Below are 10,452 nucleotides of genomic sequence, written 5' to 3' on the forward strand. Positions count from 1 at the left end.
TTGATCTCTGCTCCCTGTAATCTCCCGTAACTGAAAATTCGCTTTTTCCGCCTGCCGGCTGCTTTCTCTTTTGCCTTCCCATTCCGCAGCCGGCTCCGCTCCGCGCTGGGTGGCTTGGCTGGGTCACCTCAGTCAGGCTGTGTCCTGCCGTGACAGCAGCAGAGGCTTTTCTGAAAGGGTTCTTAGCAGTAACAGAGGTAAAGCAAATTCTTTCCCCCTTTTTTTTCCCCTTTTATTTTTTTTCCCGTGCGATTATCCGGGGCGCTCCCCCCTCTGCAGGAATGCGGAGCCCAGCGGTGGAGGCTGCGCTCGGTGCCTCTGCGGAGGCTGCAAGCCCCAACAAGCCTGTCACCTCCTCTATCTCAGCCTCTGAGGCTTGGAAAAAGAAGTTAGATGTGGAAAAAAAAAAAAAAAAAAAAGGCACAAGATCAACAGGCTTTAGAGAGTTATCCTGGAGCTGGAGGTGCCCCGGGATACAACAGTTTATCTGGAAACACTCCTGATCCTTGGACATCACCGGCAGGCTGGAGGATCCCAGCCCTGCCTCCTTAGGGTTCTTAGTCAGCACGCGTTTTGAAAGAGAGCCCACTTTTGCTTTATTATTTGTATACTGAAGGCAATTTATAGATTAGGGTTGGACACGTCAAAATACCTGGACTACCTACAGATACTAACTTTGCCTCCAGCCTTTTGTTTATGAGAACAATCTCTCTGTCTGCAGAGGCTTGAAGCCCTGTGTTAATTTTTATGAGAATTATCTCTCTATTTGTATAGGCTTGAGGTGTTACCTCTGCCTTGACAGAGCAAGGAATTTTTTTTTCAATTCCTGCTTTTTCCCTTTCATCTGAATTTTTTTTTAGCCTTGGAAGTGTGGAAATATATATTTTTAAAGCGTTTTTTTTTCATTGTTTGGGTTGGGTATTTTAAAAATTGTTTTAACATACTGCAGTAATACCCTATTGCAGCAATACCCTGGCTCAGAATTAGAAGCCAGGTCCTGAAAATGAGTAAAACAAACCCTCAGAATTACCATGGATGAGCAAAGAGGCAGATGTTGGTAGAACAATCTTAACAATAAGAGCTTTTAAATACCTCGGTTATTAATATTTCTACCACTATACAGCAATAGCTGAGGTAGAGTTTCAGTAGCAAGTTAAAAGGAGAAGAATCTGACAGAGTTCTGATTTAGCCCTGGTGAGAACAGAGCTGCTGCTCCCTGCCTGAGCTGCTGGACAATTCCCCAGTTAAAGTGTCTGAAAACAGAGCATCCCTCCCCATAATCCAGGTTTTAAACTTTTTCAAACTTGCTGCAGCTGGAAGCAATCCAAAAATTGGCAGGTATCAATAACACCCACTTGTGACTGCAGTCCCTGCTTGGAGCCCAGGCTTTTAATAAAGGCAGAAATACAAAGCACAGTTTGGATTTTAATTAAATTGCACGGGTCAGACAGATATATCTAAGTCAGCCCGGAGAAATCAGCCAAACACAGAAATATTACAAATGCAGTATCACTCTGTTTCTGTTCTAAGCATTATTTTCTTTAGCAAGTTCACCTTTTGAACAGAACTCATAAAATATAAAGCAAAACCAGAATGATAACTTGTGTAAAAGTTACTGAGATTTTGTAAATATGCATTTTAGCAGATTGAGACAGGAAAGGAAAAGATTACTTAGTCTGATTTCCTGCTTCACACAGATTTTTAGGTAGGATTAGATATCTCATTAAATGCTTGTTTTAGACAGCTAATATTAATTTGAAGAATCAAGAGATGAAGAAACCATACAATTCATCTGGTAATTAAAAGTATGCCTCATTTATAATTTGAATTAATCTGTTTTAATTTTTTTTCTTGACAAAGAGTGGGCTTTTTTTTTCAGAGAAAGCAAATCATTTCTGTACTGGTAAATAAATTAAGTAGGCTACAAATAAATTGCCTATGCTGTAATCAAGTTGCTTTATACAGTAATGAAAAGGTCATAATAAAGACATTTATCAGTTTCTCGTAAGCTTTTGTTTGCATTTGTTTGACTGTGCAGTTTTTGATGAGCCAGACTTTCTCCCCTGCTTATCTGAGAGAATTCCTAGGTTTGGCTGGGACCTCTGAGAGTTATGAAACAAGAATGAAATGTCAGGCTCAGGCCTCGCTGAACCACGGGCAGCTCTCCCCTAAGTTCAAAGAGAAGCAGAGAAGACTCTCAGCATCAGCTCTGCTTTCAAAATTAGAAGATAATTTGCCTTCACACAAGATCAATTATACTCTGTTTTTCCTACTGCGTATAAAACCATTAGTTAATTCTTTTCATGTGAGAGAATTGCATTTTATATTAACTTTAATCAGTCCCTTTTTCGTGGGGAGTCTTTTTGAAGCATTTATTGCATCTGGAAAAAAAATATTATTTCTGCTTGCAGTTGTTACTGACTGACTGTACATTACGTGTTTCAATTATTCAGAAAATTTGAAGTAGATTGAATTGAATCACATGGCAAAAATAGTTCTCAGTGAGATGAGGAACTGCAGTGAGTGCTTTGGGATCTCCAGATGGATAAGGGTGTTAGCAATGACAGAATAACCTCCCTTGAGCAGTTGCATTTCTCTTTCCCATCTCCATGAAGGAATTTCTGTGCAACAATTCCTAAGGAATTCCAGGTAGGCGTTTATGGTCAGAAAAAGGAATTTTTGGAGGTGATGCCGTGATTTTTACATTTGGCTTGAAAAGAGTGGCAGCCTTAATAAGGATTTGTGCCCCTTCCCATCCCTGCAGAGACACAAATTCCATCTTTTACTGACCTTTGGTGCTTCCCCTGGGTTTGTGCTCTGTGTCTGGGGTGCATTGCTCAAGTTTAAACTCTCCCAGTGTTGTGGGGTGGGATGAAGAAGTAGCCAAGATTTTAACTTCCAGAGGGAAATCTCCTCCTCTGAGAGTGCAGCCAAAGATCTGAGCAGCAGCGAGTTCTGATTGTGCAAATTGCACTATTGTAAAGGAGTTTAAATGAGTAAAAATCTCCTGTATCGCTGCCTTTTTAAAAAGTTACCCCGTGTTCCTTCTCTTGGGCAATGCAATATTTTAATTCATCTATCTGGTGTCCTTTTATTGATAACAGAGCATATCTTGTTTGCCTCAGCGTGTCTCCTGCTGTCTTTATTGGCAGGTTTTGGTCTGGGAAGGCATGTTTTTAAAAAGTAAGTCATAATATCACACCACACTCCTATCTCCAGCTTGCACACTCTCTGCTTGAAGGGAATTTGAAGTTTCAGCTGCTATCAGTAGCATTTTACACAGATATATGGCAAAACCCGGGCTATAAACTGCATTTCTGGAAGTGGAGGACTGTGCCTGGCTGGATTTCTCCTGGGATCCAGCAGGAGGGATAGAACCAGGCACGATGCAGATTTTTCACAGATAACTGCAGAGCGGGTCAGAACAAGAACCCCTTAAAAAGGAGCCTCCTCTGCCTGAACTTGGATAAAAAGAGAACAAAATCCAAACCATGCCTGCTTTAAATTCACTAAAGCCAAGGTCACACCAGCCTGCCTGCCCCTAATTGTAATGGCCTTTTTTCCTGACCTTTAGTCCCCCCCAACTCTTAACCTCCCTGATTTCATCTCGAAGGGAGTAACTTCCTCTTGAGGACTGTCTGGCTCTTCTGTAGCTGGGTATGATATTCCTGTTCTGATTAAATGGGCCCAAATTGCACACCAGACAGTCAGCAGGCAAAAAAAAACCACAGGAATAAGGAGCCCAAGCACATAGTGATGTCTGTCAGATGTGTTAGTCCATCCAAAAGTGATTTCTGAGGGAATCCCTTTAAACAACCAAAAGGTGGTTTTGAGCCTCGTTTAAAACCAGTTTATCCAAATTTCTTGGGTGATGGAGCTAAGACAGATTTATGAACTGAACTTCAGAAATCCAGATTTCTGTGATTATACGTGCTCAGACGCCTGAAAGGAGGAGCTGATGCAACCAGGGCTTGGGGTTGTGCTAATCTGAGTGGGGAGGAGGTGGCTGGGTTGTGGTTAAAGCATGGGACTGAGCTGCTGAGAGGTCTCACTTCTATTCCTGCTTGTGTCACTGATTTCCTGTGGGTCCCTGGAGTCACCCAGCTCCGGCTCCTTTCACCCCAGCGTCAAACAGAAATAATATTGCATAAAGCACTGCCAGACCAGTCACTGCTGTCTGTGCAATGGGTTTGTGCTCATAACAGAAATTTGTGTCAGCAGATCACAACCATGTTCCTGGAGTAACTCCTCTGGGATAATCTGCTGTCTTACACAGCAAGTCAATGATTCCAGTAGAGACTAAAACCTCAAAAGAACAAAACTTAACTTAAAATGTCTCGAGAACTTTGCTTCCAGGTTCTAATCAAACATTTGTTCATGAAGAGGATTGGGTTTTCCTTGTAAGAGTAGGAGAAACAGGTTCGCTCATAATTGTGGAAAAATAATTAATTACCCCCCTTGTTTCTTTTGGATGACTGCTTATTTTATTTATATATAAAACAACAACAATATTACATTGGTAAAGCATTGGGAGACAAGTCATTGCTGTCCATACAATTGTTTTATGCTCACAATTTGTGTGGAATTGTATCAGCAGATGCCAACTGTATTCCTGAAGTTGTAAGAATATATCTAGTTATAAAGCTTTATTCCTAGAGTAACTCCTTTGGGACAATTTGCTGCCTCACACAGCAAGCCAATGATTCCAGTAAAGACTAAAACCTCAAAAGTGCAAACTTTAACTGGAGAACTTTGCCTCCAGATTCCCACCAAACGTTTGTTCATGAAGAGGATTGTGTTTTCCTGGTAAGAGTGTGAGAAAGGTACTCACTCCCTCATAATTGTGAAAAAATAATTAATCCCCCCTCCCATTGTTTCTCTTGGAGCACTGCTTGAAGATCTCTTGGTACTTCCATTTCCTATAACCTTTGTCCTGCTTTATGGTTTTTATACATTGTTGTGATGGAGTTAATTTGAAGCACTATTTTTAAAATCCCTGCTTTTTTTTTTACATATTTTCCCCGAATCTCCAGGGGGCTCAGATGGACGTAAGAAATGCTGATGGTGCTGTGGAACAGCAGTTCAAAATTCACACTGCAGCTCCTAAATCCCAGGGAAAGTCATGGAATGGGGAGCATCTCCTTGTCCCAAGGATCAGTTCTCAGCATTCCTGGCGTGGATCTCACATTCCCATCACCACGACTTTTATTTCTACTGCAAAGAGGTTTTAAACTAAGGAAAGCAAGTTTTTTTAATCAGAGGTTTTAAATCAAGGGAGCTCTTTCAAATGTCCTGCCCATCAGGTTTATTTACTTCAATCCTTGAACATGTTTTAAACATTTTGGAATTATTTAGGGTGGATATCGGTAATAAAGGTTGAAGGACAATTAGATGACATTCAGATTATCCTGCAGATTTAATGATGTGTGCTGAAATGCCTTTATTCACTTTACAGAGAATGGGTTGCATGGCTTTTGATAAAAGACCAAGGATTAAATAGAGCAGCTTCTTGATTGTCTTTGTAATTAATATATATTATTATTATAGATATACAGCACTAAATTAATATACATATACAGCACAAAACATCCTAAAACTGTCTCATTTCAGTCATGTGAGCTCTGAAAGAATCACCAGGAGTCGCACAACAATAAAATGGGAGCATCCTCATCTTCCACCTCCCAAACTGAGCTGCAGAGGCTTCTCCACCCAAAACACACCCCAAACTCTGCCCTCTGACCTGAACCCAGGCAGGGGAGGGAGATCCAGGCAGAACCCTGTGAAAAATAATAAAAAATATTTGTCCTGTTAGGGCACCCTCTTTCCTGGGGTTATTTTGTGTAAATGCACTCAGATGCTGGACCCAAAAGCCTCAGGTGAGGTTTTTTAAAAAGATATTTAAATAAATATCTCCTTACCCCTTGATTAAACCTCCATGATAAAAATGTGCAGGGAATTCTGTGGGGCAGAGAAGCAGTAACTTTAATCCTTACTTGAATTCTGTTTTGCAGAAATAAAATATGGCCAGAAAAAGCAGCTTGAAGTAGGTGTTACATTAAAGACACCTCGCTCCAGCCATGCAAATTGCAAATTGCACTCTTGGTTTGTCTGCTCCCCTTCTGAACTGACTCAAATAAGTCATTATTTTCATTTAAGATCTGAAGACTCCCGAAAAATAAAAGTTAATAACTGGTTGTTAGGCTGTGCTGAGCATTAGAGGATGCCAGGTAAGCTGAGCAGTGAATCAGGGGCTATTTTGGGAGGAAAATATTACAATAATTTTCAGGAAATAACCTTTTTGTTCCAAAACAGCTGTCATTGAACACTATTATATCTACAACAATTAAAATTATCTTTGGTAACTTTTAGTATTTGGCACTGCTCCATTATTGTTCAGTTAAATATTTTTCAAGTGTTTTAGGACTTCTGCCCACTGTGTGCCTGAAGCCCTTCATCATCACTGGAGAAGCTCCTGGCTCTGTCATGCTCTGCTCTCTCGGGATATTTGCCAATTCTGGGGGGGATTTTGCCATTTTTCTATAGCAGCAGCCCTTCTGCTGACTCAACCTCAGCTCTATAGAATTTGCCTTTCCATCCCAAGGCTTGAATGCCAAAAAGAAAATTTTAAAATTACAGTAAAAAAAAGAAAACAACAAAAAAAGCACCTTAGCTAACATATAAAGTGAATTAGGAAGCATGTGCAAACATCCTGGTGAATTTAAATAGCTGGTTGGATCAGAAATGGAGGAAAAATAACATTGGGTCAGGAACAACACACAAAGCAGCCAGAAACCTGGCAGTTCTAATTTAGGATATAAATACTCCCCGCTAAAAACTTCTTTGTTACAACTGCAATTGATTAAATAAAGGCAGGTTTAGAGCAGGGGGCAGAGTTGGTTGATTCCTTTAATGTGTTTCAAACCCCAACTAAAAATATTTCCACTTTGCTGGGACTTTTTTATTCTTTCAGATTGTAACTGGCTGATAATGCAAATAGCTTTTTTTTTTCATTTTTCACAATGAAATCTGAATTATTTTTATTGTAATAGCACTTGTGACTGCTCTCTATGGCTCTGATTCCTCAGCATTAGCAGAGGAGAGCAGCAAAAGCTCTTCAAAAAGTCTTTTATGCACATGTAAGGAATGGTAATTTATTATTATTAGCTCATTTGCATACTATGGAATGTTTACTTTTATTTGCATGAGTTAATATAGAAGCATCCCTTCAATTTGGAGCAGATGTCATCAGGCTCTTTTTTTCCACAGAAGTTTTTCCTCTGTGAACCTCATTCACAGCATTTTCTTACCCTGGAGTTGTGGGAGCAGAACAACAAAATTCTGGGAATTTACAGAGGACGTTGTGCTGAATTCTGGCATTTGAGTTTTATATAAAGCAATAAATAATAAAATGTAGCTGTGCAGCACACCATGGAGCAGGAGCTGGCAACCCACTGTTGTTTCAGTGAGCTAAAATAAATTTAATAGAATCTCCCCTACCTTTATTTGAAAATTTTGGAGGTTTGGGCCTGGCTGTTGTTCTGTGCTCTTTGCTCCAGCAGCTGAACCTGCAGCCAAACCTGGGGCAGCAAAGTGAAAAAACAGGGCTGGAATGGTAGGACAGAAAATCAGATTCAATTGGGAAATTCTCATGGTACAATAGAATTAATTTTGATTATTTTTTGATTTTTTAAAAATTTATTCCTGCTCTAATGTGCTTAGTAATAAACCACCCACTTATAAAAACCTTTCTGTGTTGTGTGGAGTTTGGCCTTTTGCTGATTTTTTTTTCTCTAAATAGACTTTATAGATAATTCAACTTCTATTATAAATCACTGAAAAGCTATTTTTTTTAAGGTTAAAATGCAGATAATAAAGTATCAGAAAACAAGATTATTTTATCCCAACCCCTCTCCTCAGAGTGTGACAGGTCAAATTTGGTTGCAATTGAAGCCACTTTTTTGGGTAACAGCTGGTTTTCCATAATTTGGGGTTTTTTAAAGAATATTTTACACCTGCTTCCAGTGAGCACAGAATGAACCCAACATCCTTTTAAATATAAAGGGGAAAATTGTTCAGCTTTTTCTCCCAGACAGAGCACAGAGGTTTCAGCTCACTGGGGGCAGTTCTGCCTTTCACTCCTGGAAATAGATGGGTACTGCTGAGAGGAGAGGGAAGTTGCAACAGGAAAGATTTTTGGGGAAAAAAATGGATTTTTGTAGACTGGGGCTTGGGCAGCTTTGCTCTTCAAGGACATTTTTTTGCAGGCAGGAAAAAACAACAAGAATTCAGTGGTTTATAATGGAGTGAAAGCATAAGAGTAAATGCCCAAGAAGTGAAAAGCAGAATTTCAGATTTAATATTCCACAGAGCAATGCAGAGCAGCAGGACTGCAGGATTTTAACTTCCATTAAGATTAGGAGAGCAAAAAAGATAACAAAATTGCCTTTGTTGGTAGATATATGTGCAGAAAATGACTAGAAATCGGGAAAAAGTTATTGGTTTTAAGAATTCAGCCTGTTCCTCAGAACTGAGCTTTTAAACCTGCTAATCTGAGCTCAGAGGAAATTAAAATCTTGGGGTGCTGCTCTCCCCCATGGCACAGCCTCCTTCCATTCTCTATTTTCTGGTTCCAGTTTCCTGTTTACTCATCACACAGCTCCAGGCTGGTTTTGTCTGGAGTTTTATTCATGAATGTACCTTTTTGAATTTAATTCATTTTTTTTATGTGTGTGTGGTTTGAAATCTCAGCTCCATTGATATTTTACCTCAGCTCTTTTTATTTTATAATATTCCTGCTTTTTAACTGGTGTGATATGATCTCTTATGGTCTGATCCATTAACCAGCTCAGGTTTTCAAATGCGCTCAAACTTTACTTTAAATTAATGTTTGTGTTTTTATTTGTGTTTGTTTCTTTGTGTTTGCTTTTTTGTGTTTTCTTTTTGTGTTTTTATTTTATTTTATTTTTGGTGTATTTATTTTTTTGTGTGTTTGTATTTTTATGTCTGTATTTTTGAGAAACATTTGTTATAAAAATATCTGGGTAATTTTTTTTCAAGCAGACAGCAGTATAATTTATGTCCCAGAGACATTTATTTGGTTCTCTAATACTCTGAAACCACTTAAATTGAGAGAATAAATAAGCAATGATTTCTGGCAGCCAGGTGAGAGCAGGGATGTGCACAGGCTGCTCCGAGATCTGTGGGTATGGCAGCAAATCCAGTTAAATTCACCTCTTTCTGCCTGTATTATCTTTCCATCTTTTAGAAAGGAATACCTAAATATTTCATATTTGTGTTTCTCCAGTATCTGGTCGAGTTATTTATCAGCCTGTATCTGACAATTCCCTCACATTCTAAACCCATTTTTGAGATATTTCTTCCTGAGTGCTGTTGGCTTCCAGCTCCACTTTTCCTCCCCACTTTCCCCCTGCTCTGCTTTTCCAATTATCCCCTTGAGCTTAAACAAAAACCACTGAGCTGGTGCTGAAGCTCTCCTGAATGACCATTTAAATAAATTAGAAAACCTCCCCAGCACCCATTTCAAATTTAAATGTGTGACTCAAAGGTAGAGCATTGCCCTGGACCTGAGCCAGTCTTAAAATCCCTTTTAAGTGAGACAGGATTACAATTGTTTTAGGATCTTTGATTTGCCTGACCCTCATTTTTTACCTGCTGGGTTTCAGCTGCAGGAACATCCCCCAAGATTTAAAAAATCTTCTTTTTACTCTTTGATTCTCTCAGAAAGGCCACGCCAAGAGCACCAGTGGGGGATTCCAGACCAGCACAAACCAGGTAGAAGAAATAATTCCTAAATCTAGAAATTTATTCTTCTTGTGTAGGGCACAACAATAAGGACAAAAACCCCAAACACCAAACCAAAACTGAAGGAGCAGCCAGAATAATGATCAAAAAGTCCTTCCAAACTCTTTAGACTGATTTGCATAATAAGAACTTTAGGAAAAGCCAGAATTAATTAAAGAAGGGTTGACTTCAGAGCTCCTCAATTTGAAATCAGCCTTAGCAAGGCTGGGATTTCTGAGCACACCCATGGACGTGCTGATGTTTGCCTGAGCTGAGAGAAATAAATCTCCAATTCTGGAACTTCATTCCCTGCCTGAATGGTGCACCCTGTGACAAGTGCCCCAAAATTCCACTTCTCCTGCTGGGCAGCTGGCCAGTCTGACACTGGGAAATGAAATTCCCCTGCCAGAGGAATAATTCCCTTAAAAAATGAGGGTAACAGAAGATTTGGTCATCACCCTCTGCCCTGCCATGTTTCAGAAAAGCCAGGCTGCAGGTGAGGAAAGCTGTGTTTGGAGAAGACATTTCCAAAACATATTTCCAGATTTATTTCCTAATAAACTGGAATTTTCACTGCATCTGAGACCAACCACATCAGTTCTTTTACAGAAGAATTTTCTCAGTTATTGAATCTCCTTTTTTTTTATTTTT

This window comes from Prinia subflava, chromosome 14, assembly GCF_021018805.1.
Source record: "Prinia subflava isolate CZ2003 ecotype Zambia chromosome 14, Cam_Psub_1.2, whole genome shotgun sequence".
NCBI lineage: Eukaryota > Metazoa > Chordata > Aves > Passeriformes > Cisticolidae > Prinia > Prinia subflava.